This window comes from Protopterus annectens, chromosome 17.part0 (genome assembly GCF_019279795.1).
Source record: "Protopterus annectens isolate FY-2018-M chromosome 17.part0, PAN1.0, whole genome shotgun sequence".
NCBI lineage: Eukaryota > Metazoa > Chordata > Ceratodontiformes > Protopteridae > Protopterus > Protopterus annectens.
Genome location: NC_056751.1, coordinates 158,216,067 through 158,224,651, shown reverse-complemented (window position 1 = coordinate 158,224,651; position 8,585 = coordinate 158,216,067).

Here is an 8,585-nt window from a genome sequence, read left to right as displayed (position 1 = left end):
GATGCCTAGTTATGGTGACTACTTAACTTTTTGATTTGATGTTGTCCTTTCCATTCTTCCTTAATGTATGGGACAGAGTCCCCAGCTATGTATATCTTGAGTGGCTCTCATGGAAGGATATTATGGAGAACTGCTGAACCAAATGCAGCTCTACTTCTGGAAATTAAGTCCAGTTTGTAATGAGTAACAAAGATATGAGCATTGGACCACATGGGTGCTGTGCGAATATCATCGATGGAAGTTCATGATCAAAATGCAGATGAAGTGGCAGTAGATCTAGTTGAATGTGCCTTAGGAGGTTTTGGTAGAGGAAGGCCTTGCTGAGAATAAATCTAGGAAATGCAGTTAGTTATCCTTTTGACCAATGTAAATTTAGAAACTGAAGAGCTCAGTCTACTAGGTGAGAAAGAGAAACAACTAGTCTGTGTTCCTGAATTCTTTTGTACTGTGTAAGAAGAAACATAATTGTCTATGCACATCCAACAGATGTAGCATGTATTCTTTGAAAAATTTGGAAAGAAGACTGGTTGATGAATAGTTTGATTAATATTAGATTCAGAAGCCACTTTTGATTGGAAAGAAGGGTTGGTCTGTAAGGTAACCCTGTCTTTATGAAAAATAATGTAAGGAGCTTTTGATGAAAGAGTTTGGAGTTTGGATAGCCTTTCAGCTGAAGTAATTGCCACTAAAAAAGCTGCTTTCGAAGACAGGTACTTTAAGTCAGTTTTTGCTGAAGGCTCGAAGGGTTTTTGAGTCAAACTTTGCAGTACTACTGTTAAATCCCAGGGAGGTGATGGATTTTTACTGAAGGTCTGAGCAAGAATGTACCTTTTAAAAACACCTTACATAACTTAGAAGCAGTCAAACAAGACTTTTTATCCCTGAATGATGATTTGAAATAGTTGCCAATTGTACTTTGTGGAAAAACTAGCACTTTCTTTAAATAGAGAAGCTAAAAAGTCTAATACCACTGAGACAGGGGCAGTGAACAGATCAATATAATTTTCCAGAGCCCAGATTGAAAATCTTTTCCATTTATTTTGTATACCCTTTTAATGGATGTTTTTTTGAGGATAAAAGTATAGTGCATATTGAGGAAGAAAGCCTTTGCTGTCTGGGTATTAGTGGAACTAGAGAAACCATGCGGTTCATTTGAGGGCTGGAATATTGGGATCTTGCTTCACTGAAGGATATGACAGGAGGTCTGGACTTGGCTCCAGTATTCAAGGAGGATAGTGAAGATAAACCAAAGGAAAGGGAACCACACTTGACGAGGCCATAAAGGGGCAAGGAGTATAACCAAGATCTTCAACCGACTAACTTTCTGTAAAAACTTTGGAATCAGAGGTATGGGGGGATAGGTTTAAAGAAGACTGGAGGACCATACGTGGACTAGAGCATCTGTCAGTGACTCCCCTGAGGTGGGATCAGGGCAAAATACCTGCTGCACTTATTGTTGTGGGAAGATGCAAAGAGGTTGCAGCAAGGTTGGCCCCACTGAAGGAAAATTTCCTCTGCCACTGATTGATTGATTAAGAGACCACTTTTAAGGCATCTGAATGTATCTGCTCAGTTTGGCTACTTGTGCATTGGATTTCCCTGGAATGTGCATTGCTACTAGAAAGTGGGTGGAGGAGCTCACCCACTGCCACACTCTCATAGCGTCTCAGCAGAGGAGGTAAGATCAGGTTTCCCCTTGCTTGCTGATGTACCAGACCACAGACATGTTGTCAGTTTAAACTACAATGGTCCTTAGAGCAACAGCATCTTGAAATGCCTGCAATGCTAAAATGACTGCTCTCATTTCCAGAACACTGATATGAGAATTGGTCTCTGGCTGGGGGGACCACATGCCTTGGACCATCCTTCCCAAGTAATACCCCCCCAATTGGGAGGTGTCCATGGTCACTGTGGCTAACAGGGGAGATAGGGTGAAAAGCAGATCTTGGTAAATGTCATCTGACTGCATCCTCCAGCAAACATGACTTTTGCATATCTGAGTAAGTTTGACTGCAATGGATAGGGGCTGGTGAAGAATAGACCATTCAGCAGCTTGAGTCATTGGAGAACAATCATAAAATAATATGTTAATGGGACGAATACTATTGATGCTGTCATGGAACCTAAAGCTTGAAGAATAAGTCTGGCAAGAGGAGCAGGATGAGAACGAATTTGATGAATCTGAGACCTGAGTATGCATACATGTTGAGAAGGTAAGGAAGAAATCTGATGTATTGTGTTTAGATGGGCATCAATGAACTCCAGGCACTGTACTGGTATCAGTTTGAATGTGGCAGCATTGACTGTTATGCCTAGTGATTGACAAATCTGGAGCAAATAGTCCCTGGACAGTTCTAGGTGATGCATGGTAGGGGTGATGAGAAGCCAATTGTATAAATATGGAAACACTCGGAATCCTTGTTCAGGTGAGCTGCTACCATAGCCATACACTTGATAAACATTCTGGGGGCTGTGGTGATTCCAAAGGGTAGGGCTCGACACTGGTAGTGACTGGCTCCCAGGCAAAAGCATAAATGTCTTTGGGAATGACAGTCTGTTTTGATGTGACAGTACGCATCCTGAACATCAGTGCAGCACATCCAATTGTCCTTGTGTAGAAGAGGTAGAATAAACTGAACAGTGGCCATTCAGAAGTTTGATTTCCACACAACTTGGTTCAGATTGATTAGATCCCAAATTGGTCTCAGGTACCCTATCTTTTCTGGCACTAAAAATAACTTTGAGTAAGATCAAAATCCTCTTTGGTCTAGTGAGACATCCTGGATGAAGCTTTTATCCAGAAGCTTTTGAATTTCTTGGGCTGCAGCTTCCCTCTGACTGGGTGGAGGCTTCTTCCTTCTGGAAGTGGGTATCTACAAAAAGGTTATGAAGTAACCTATGTATATTATTTTAGTACCCAAGAAGCTTTTATTATAACAGCCCAGACTTTTGGCTGCAAGGACAAATATCCCCCAACTGTCTCCAGATGTGGGTAGTCAGGCAGCACTTAAGTAGAACTACAAAGGTCCTAACCATGAAGGAATCTCAAGAACCCTGATTTTGCAGGTCTCTTCTGCAGTGTGGCCAACATATTCCATTTGAAATCCCCCCTCTACCTCTGAAGTTTTCTCTGAATTTGTCCTGGAAAGATCCCTGGGATTTATAGAACCACATTTTCTTGCCACATCTCTGATTCCTTGAATAAGATCATTGAGGGGCAGAACACTGAAACCCTAAGGCAGACAGTCCTTCCTTCTTGTTCACTGCAGGAAAGTATTTCTTTCACAGAAGGGCCAAACAGGGATGTTCCATTAAAAGAAGCATCGATGAAGGTTTCACAAAGTTGTATAGCCATACCTAGGCATGTCTTCTTATGGCAGTGCCTGAACCAACCACCCATGAGGTACATGCTGCATGAGAGATCTGGCCAGCTGAGAAGATGATCTTTTGTAATCCTCTGCAGATATGAACTCTGAGAAAGAGATTTTGACAGTTCTTTGGTCAAATCTCTTTGTAGTCTTGTAAGGTATGCCAGGTAATTCGGGGACCTCAGAGCAAAGGTTGCTGAAGCAAATACACACTTTCCAAATCTGTCCAGTGCCATAGACTGTCTGTTAGGGAGGTGGGCAGAAGAGCTCTGTTCTGCAAACTCCCTGTCGGTGGCTGCTAACACAGTCATTGCATTGACAGAGACTCCTTTGCTCAAGTGGTGTTAATACTTTGGAAGGGCTAAAATTTTGTCCTGGTAGCACAGGCCAAGTTCAACTGAATCTGGTTCCTTCCATGCCCAGCAAGAGACTAGGTTGATAAGCTCATCAGCTGGAGGAGTCACCCAAGACATAGATGGGTCAGCACCAAAACCCTCCAGAAATACTGACTCCTCAGGAGAAGGATTATCAGAGGACCGACCACCTTTCTGCTTACGAATCTTTAAAATGTCTCCAAATGAAACATCATCAGGTGGTAATCTGGGGGAGCCTTACCCCTTTATTGAAATCAGTATCCTCAGTGACAGATTCCAAAGGGGAATTTTTGTGCCTCCTCTTAAACATTCTCTTCTGGTGAACCTCCTCAGGGGATGTTCTGGGGAGGTGTCCAAACAGAGGGGTAGTTCTTTCATGGAAACTGACTGGAAGCTAGATTGAACTGGCTGCACCTGTGGAATGAGTCTGATGGTATCAGAGCTGAGACGCATAGAGGGAAATGGGTAGAATCCATTCACACTTGAGAGATCAGATCCCTAGAATGAAATAAAACCCTTCCCACAATCTCAAAGGCAGATGGACCTGGAGAAGCCATGGCCATCTGCACTAAAGCTGAATATTCCAGCACAGGCAGATTATAACTCTGACCCAATCCATGCTTTGAGTAGGGAACTGGACCCCAATTATCAAATGCTGAGGCTCTGCGGGGCAGGGATGGATTTGACACTATCATAGTAGACCCAGGCCCCACATAGCTAATGCTGACACTTTAGCTCTGGGACTTGTCTTGATCTGAAGGCATAGGAGTCAAAATGGTCAGGGAGGCTGTTGGAGTTGAAGCAGTAATTATCTTCAGATCCAACACCAGAACTCTCAAAACTATTGGATCCCGGGGCTCTGAAACCAAAGGATGGATTGGTGAAGGAGATAAATCTGTATGGGTAGTGGCAGGAAGGCTCATAGATACAATGGAAGAGGAAGCCAATATAACCCTTATCTGGATCTGATTTCTGAGAAACTTTCTCATCATCCTATCCACATCCACTTCAGAAAGTCTGTCTTTTCAAATCTGATGAACTTGGATCTGAAGATTTGTGATTTTTCTGTAGTGGCTGCGAGGAATGGTTTGGAGACTTTGGAGGAGAATGCTTCCTGTGCTCCACAGGAGCTTTTGAAGATTTATTGGGGGGGGGTAAAAGCCCCTCATGAGGAAGAAGTAAGTGGAAGCAAGCCATTAAGAACAAGCTTGCTATGCCTATCAGCTATAGTTTTAATACTGAAACCTGCAAAAATAGTATAATTTGCACCTAAGTGTGCTGCTCCTAAGCAATAAATGCACTCCCTGTGGGCATCAGACTTAGGAATTTTATACCCACATGAAATGCATTTCTTAAAACCTGTCCACTTACCAGCCATGACAGAAAAACCCACAGAAAGAATCTATTTAGGGCAAAGAAAAAGAAAAGTTTTTTTTTTTTAAATAGGTACGAAATTACTGCCAATGGTAATTAAGAATACCCTGTTAAAAAGGGTAGCAACAAAGGAAAATAATGAAGAAATGGTACTTTTAGAAACTACAATAACTACAGTAGAAGGCCAGAAGTGGAAAAATTAAAAACTAACTAAAGGGAGGTTTGACATACATTAAAGTATAATAAAATATATAAGGGAATGTAAAAGACAGAATAATTGGAGAAGAATAATGCACTTATGGCTACCTGAACATTAAATTAACACTACAAGAGAGGATCCACATCTGTGCACGATGGTGGTAAATGAGATCTGAGATATTGGGGATGGACTAGGGAATTATGGGTAGAGGGAGGAGATTCATAGTCGGATCCCAAGTCTACAGAATGCAGCCAAGTCAGATCCAAGGATCGAATCTGTAACTCATACAGTGAGGAAGAATGAAAAGGACATCAAATATTAATACTGACTAGTCTCTCATTCAACATATAATAACTCACCATTGGTTGATAACTCTAATCTCACCATTGGTTGTTAACTCTAAGTCCAAGGCTTTTCAGTTGCTGCCAGTCCCCTCTTTTACTCACGTTCTGGTTTCCATAACTCCATTAGTCTCTCTTAAACTTGATAGGCAAGAGTCTCTCTCTCCATTTCTGTAGCCCCTCTTTCATATGAAGAGGTTGTGTAGCCTCCCCCACTTGTTGTATGTGTGCATGTTATGCCCTGTCACTACAGCTCCATAAGCCCCACAATGCCTGATATACTGTAGCACAGTGTGCTGGATCTCATGAAATGGTGGGGTACAATTGACCCAGTGGTGTGTAAATACCGATGTGAATAGTATTTATCGAAATTCTATAGTGATTGTGGTATAAACGCTTTAAAGTGAATTTAATTAAATATAACTTTGTAATATCAGTCAGAGCAGATTTATTTAATGTTACAACTAAAGTTAGACAAAAGGAGGACTGAGGAAACCTCCTGAAGAATTTGTTTGATCTTTCGGAATAAGACTTTGATATCTGGAGCAGTGGTTTAGGAAGTGAGACAGCACAGAAAACTGGAAGAAGGCACCAGGGTGAAAGCTGTCATTTATTCCTGTTAAATGAGTCCTAAACTACTGAAAGAGAACAAGAAAGCCACACCGATTGAAACAGAATTAACTCAGCAGTACAAAACTGTTTTAAAAAATACTGGTTATGAAATCTGTTATTAGCTTTAAGACTTTTGTATGAGGAAGCCCTGCATTTTTAACTTCTTTTTTTATAATAACAATACTATATTCTAAAAATGGTGTTTTTGCTGCCTTTAATGTTCCACATTGGTGGACTATAGTGGACATTTTTGGCATACTTTTGTATACCAAAGTCCTGCAACTATAGCTATTACTATCAACATAAAGGAGTCATCCATTTAAGTATTAAGTTCCCCAAAGACAGACAGACTTGTGTTGTGGGTTGGGAGATGCTTTTTTTCCCTTTGTCACCAGTGTTTGTGTACATTTTTAACAATATAACTATGGAGAGGCTACTGTAGAACATCACTGCCACAGTCAAAGGGATGGCAATAGTGGCCAAATCCATGGCTACACCAAGAAAATTTCTACCACTGAAACAGGTAACCAGGGAGGAGGCCCTGAAGGTGTATATTGTCCACTTTGACTAATACCCCACCAGGAGGGATGGGGCTGAACTGAGTGTAAAAGGATCCTTTTAACTAAGCTGACAAGAAAGCCTTCATGAACTTGGCGGGAAATGAGGGGTAAGGTAAGGTAAAAAGGCATTACTCACAAGAGCTAGTGTTACCTCAGAGATGTAAACTTACAAGTTTCTCAGCTGGCCTTTTTCTCCTAACAAAATGGCAAAATGTTAGCTGTTTACAAATTTAAGAGATTTTTATCTACTTCTCTAAGAAAATAGGTGTGCCAAATTGACCCTACAAAACTTGATGTCATAGTAGTAAAAAGATTATTATATCGTGAAAGTTCATGGAACTGATCAGTTTAAACTGGTAACAAACATTGTGTCAAATGTCAGTAACAAAGAAAAAGTATTTGCTGTAGACATGTCTGTTGTAAATTAGGAAGTGCTTAATACTGTTCTAGCAGCACTGTTACACCTGAAAAATATTACTTCTGAAAAGCATGGTACCAGTAATGTCATGTGCCTACAGAATCTGATAAACGGTAGAGATTACATTCTGTTACGATGCTACTACAAAGTGAACTAAATGCAGTGTCTTGGGTGACAGAGAGCTGTAAGGACTGCTAAAGCAATTTAATCAGTATCCTTGTAGGACTTTTGTTTGAGATGAGCCAGCATTTTTTAAATTATTTTGTATAATATTTTTCAACATAATACTATGAACCTCATCAGAGCAGCTAAACAGTAAACAGAAAAAAAGTCTATGACTACATAAGTATTACTAACTACACAGTAGTAATTACTGTGATTAACCCCATCCTTTTAGTATGTTGTAGCCAATGATTCTTAAAATGTGTGATGTCCTTTTCAGAAAGGGTGATACAGTGATGCAGTGTGTAGCACTGTCACCTCAAAGCAAGAGGCTCTCCAGTTTGTCAGCTGGGCTGCCTTCTCTGTGGAGTCTGCATGCCTTGTGTTCAAATGGGTTTTCTCCTGTTTATTCCAGTATTCTCCTACCTCCCAAACGCATACGGCAGGCAGACTAGAAAATCTATAATCCCAATGTGTGTATTCAGAGAGAGAGAGTGTGTGTGTGTGTGTGTGTGTGTGTGTGTGTGTGTGTGTGTGTGTGTGTGTGTGTGTGTGTGTGTGTGTATGTGTGCATGTGTTTATGTAAGAAATGCCTTAAAATCTAACTCATTTCCCTATATAAACTTTGTGGATGAAGGATGGCCATTCACTGGATCACTACAGGAGTTGGGTAAAACCTGCACAGATGGGTGGACTTTTTTCCAGGCTACTGCAACTTGATATAAGAGCTGAATATTTTGCTGCATACTGTTGAAACCACAATCAATTCAGTCTTTGTACAAGTCTGAAGTGCCTAAGCAGTTTCCTAGCTACATATGTAGTGATATACCCACATGCAAACCTTCCATTTTAATCAAGAGATAAGATGTCCATTCATTGCTTTATATTCTTCAACCACCTGAAAATTAAACTTTTACAAGTGATGAAGCTTTATTTATTCCTTTTACAAGTGATGAAGCTTTATTTATTCCTTGTCAAGTCATTGGTAATGGTCATTCCTGCAGTATGCCTGGGTGATAATTTTATGAAACAAAATGCAATAATTAGAACCTCTGGACAACTAAACAGAAACAGGTATTCATTTGTACTGATGACATTTGGAGTTTGATTAATAACTCTCACATTGCAGCCTGGTGAAGTAGCATTGTGTGGAGTAGAACTTGAGCTCACCTAGCAC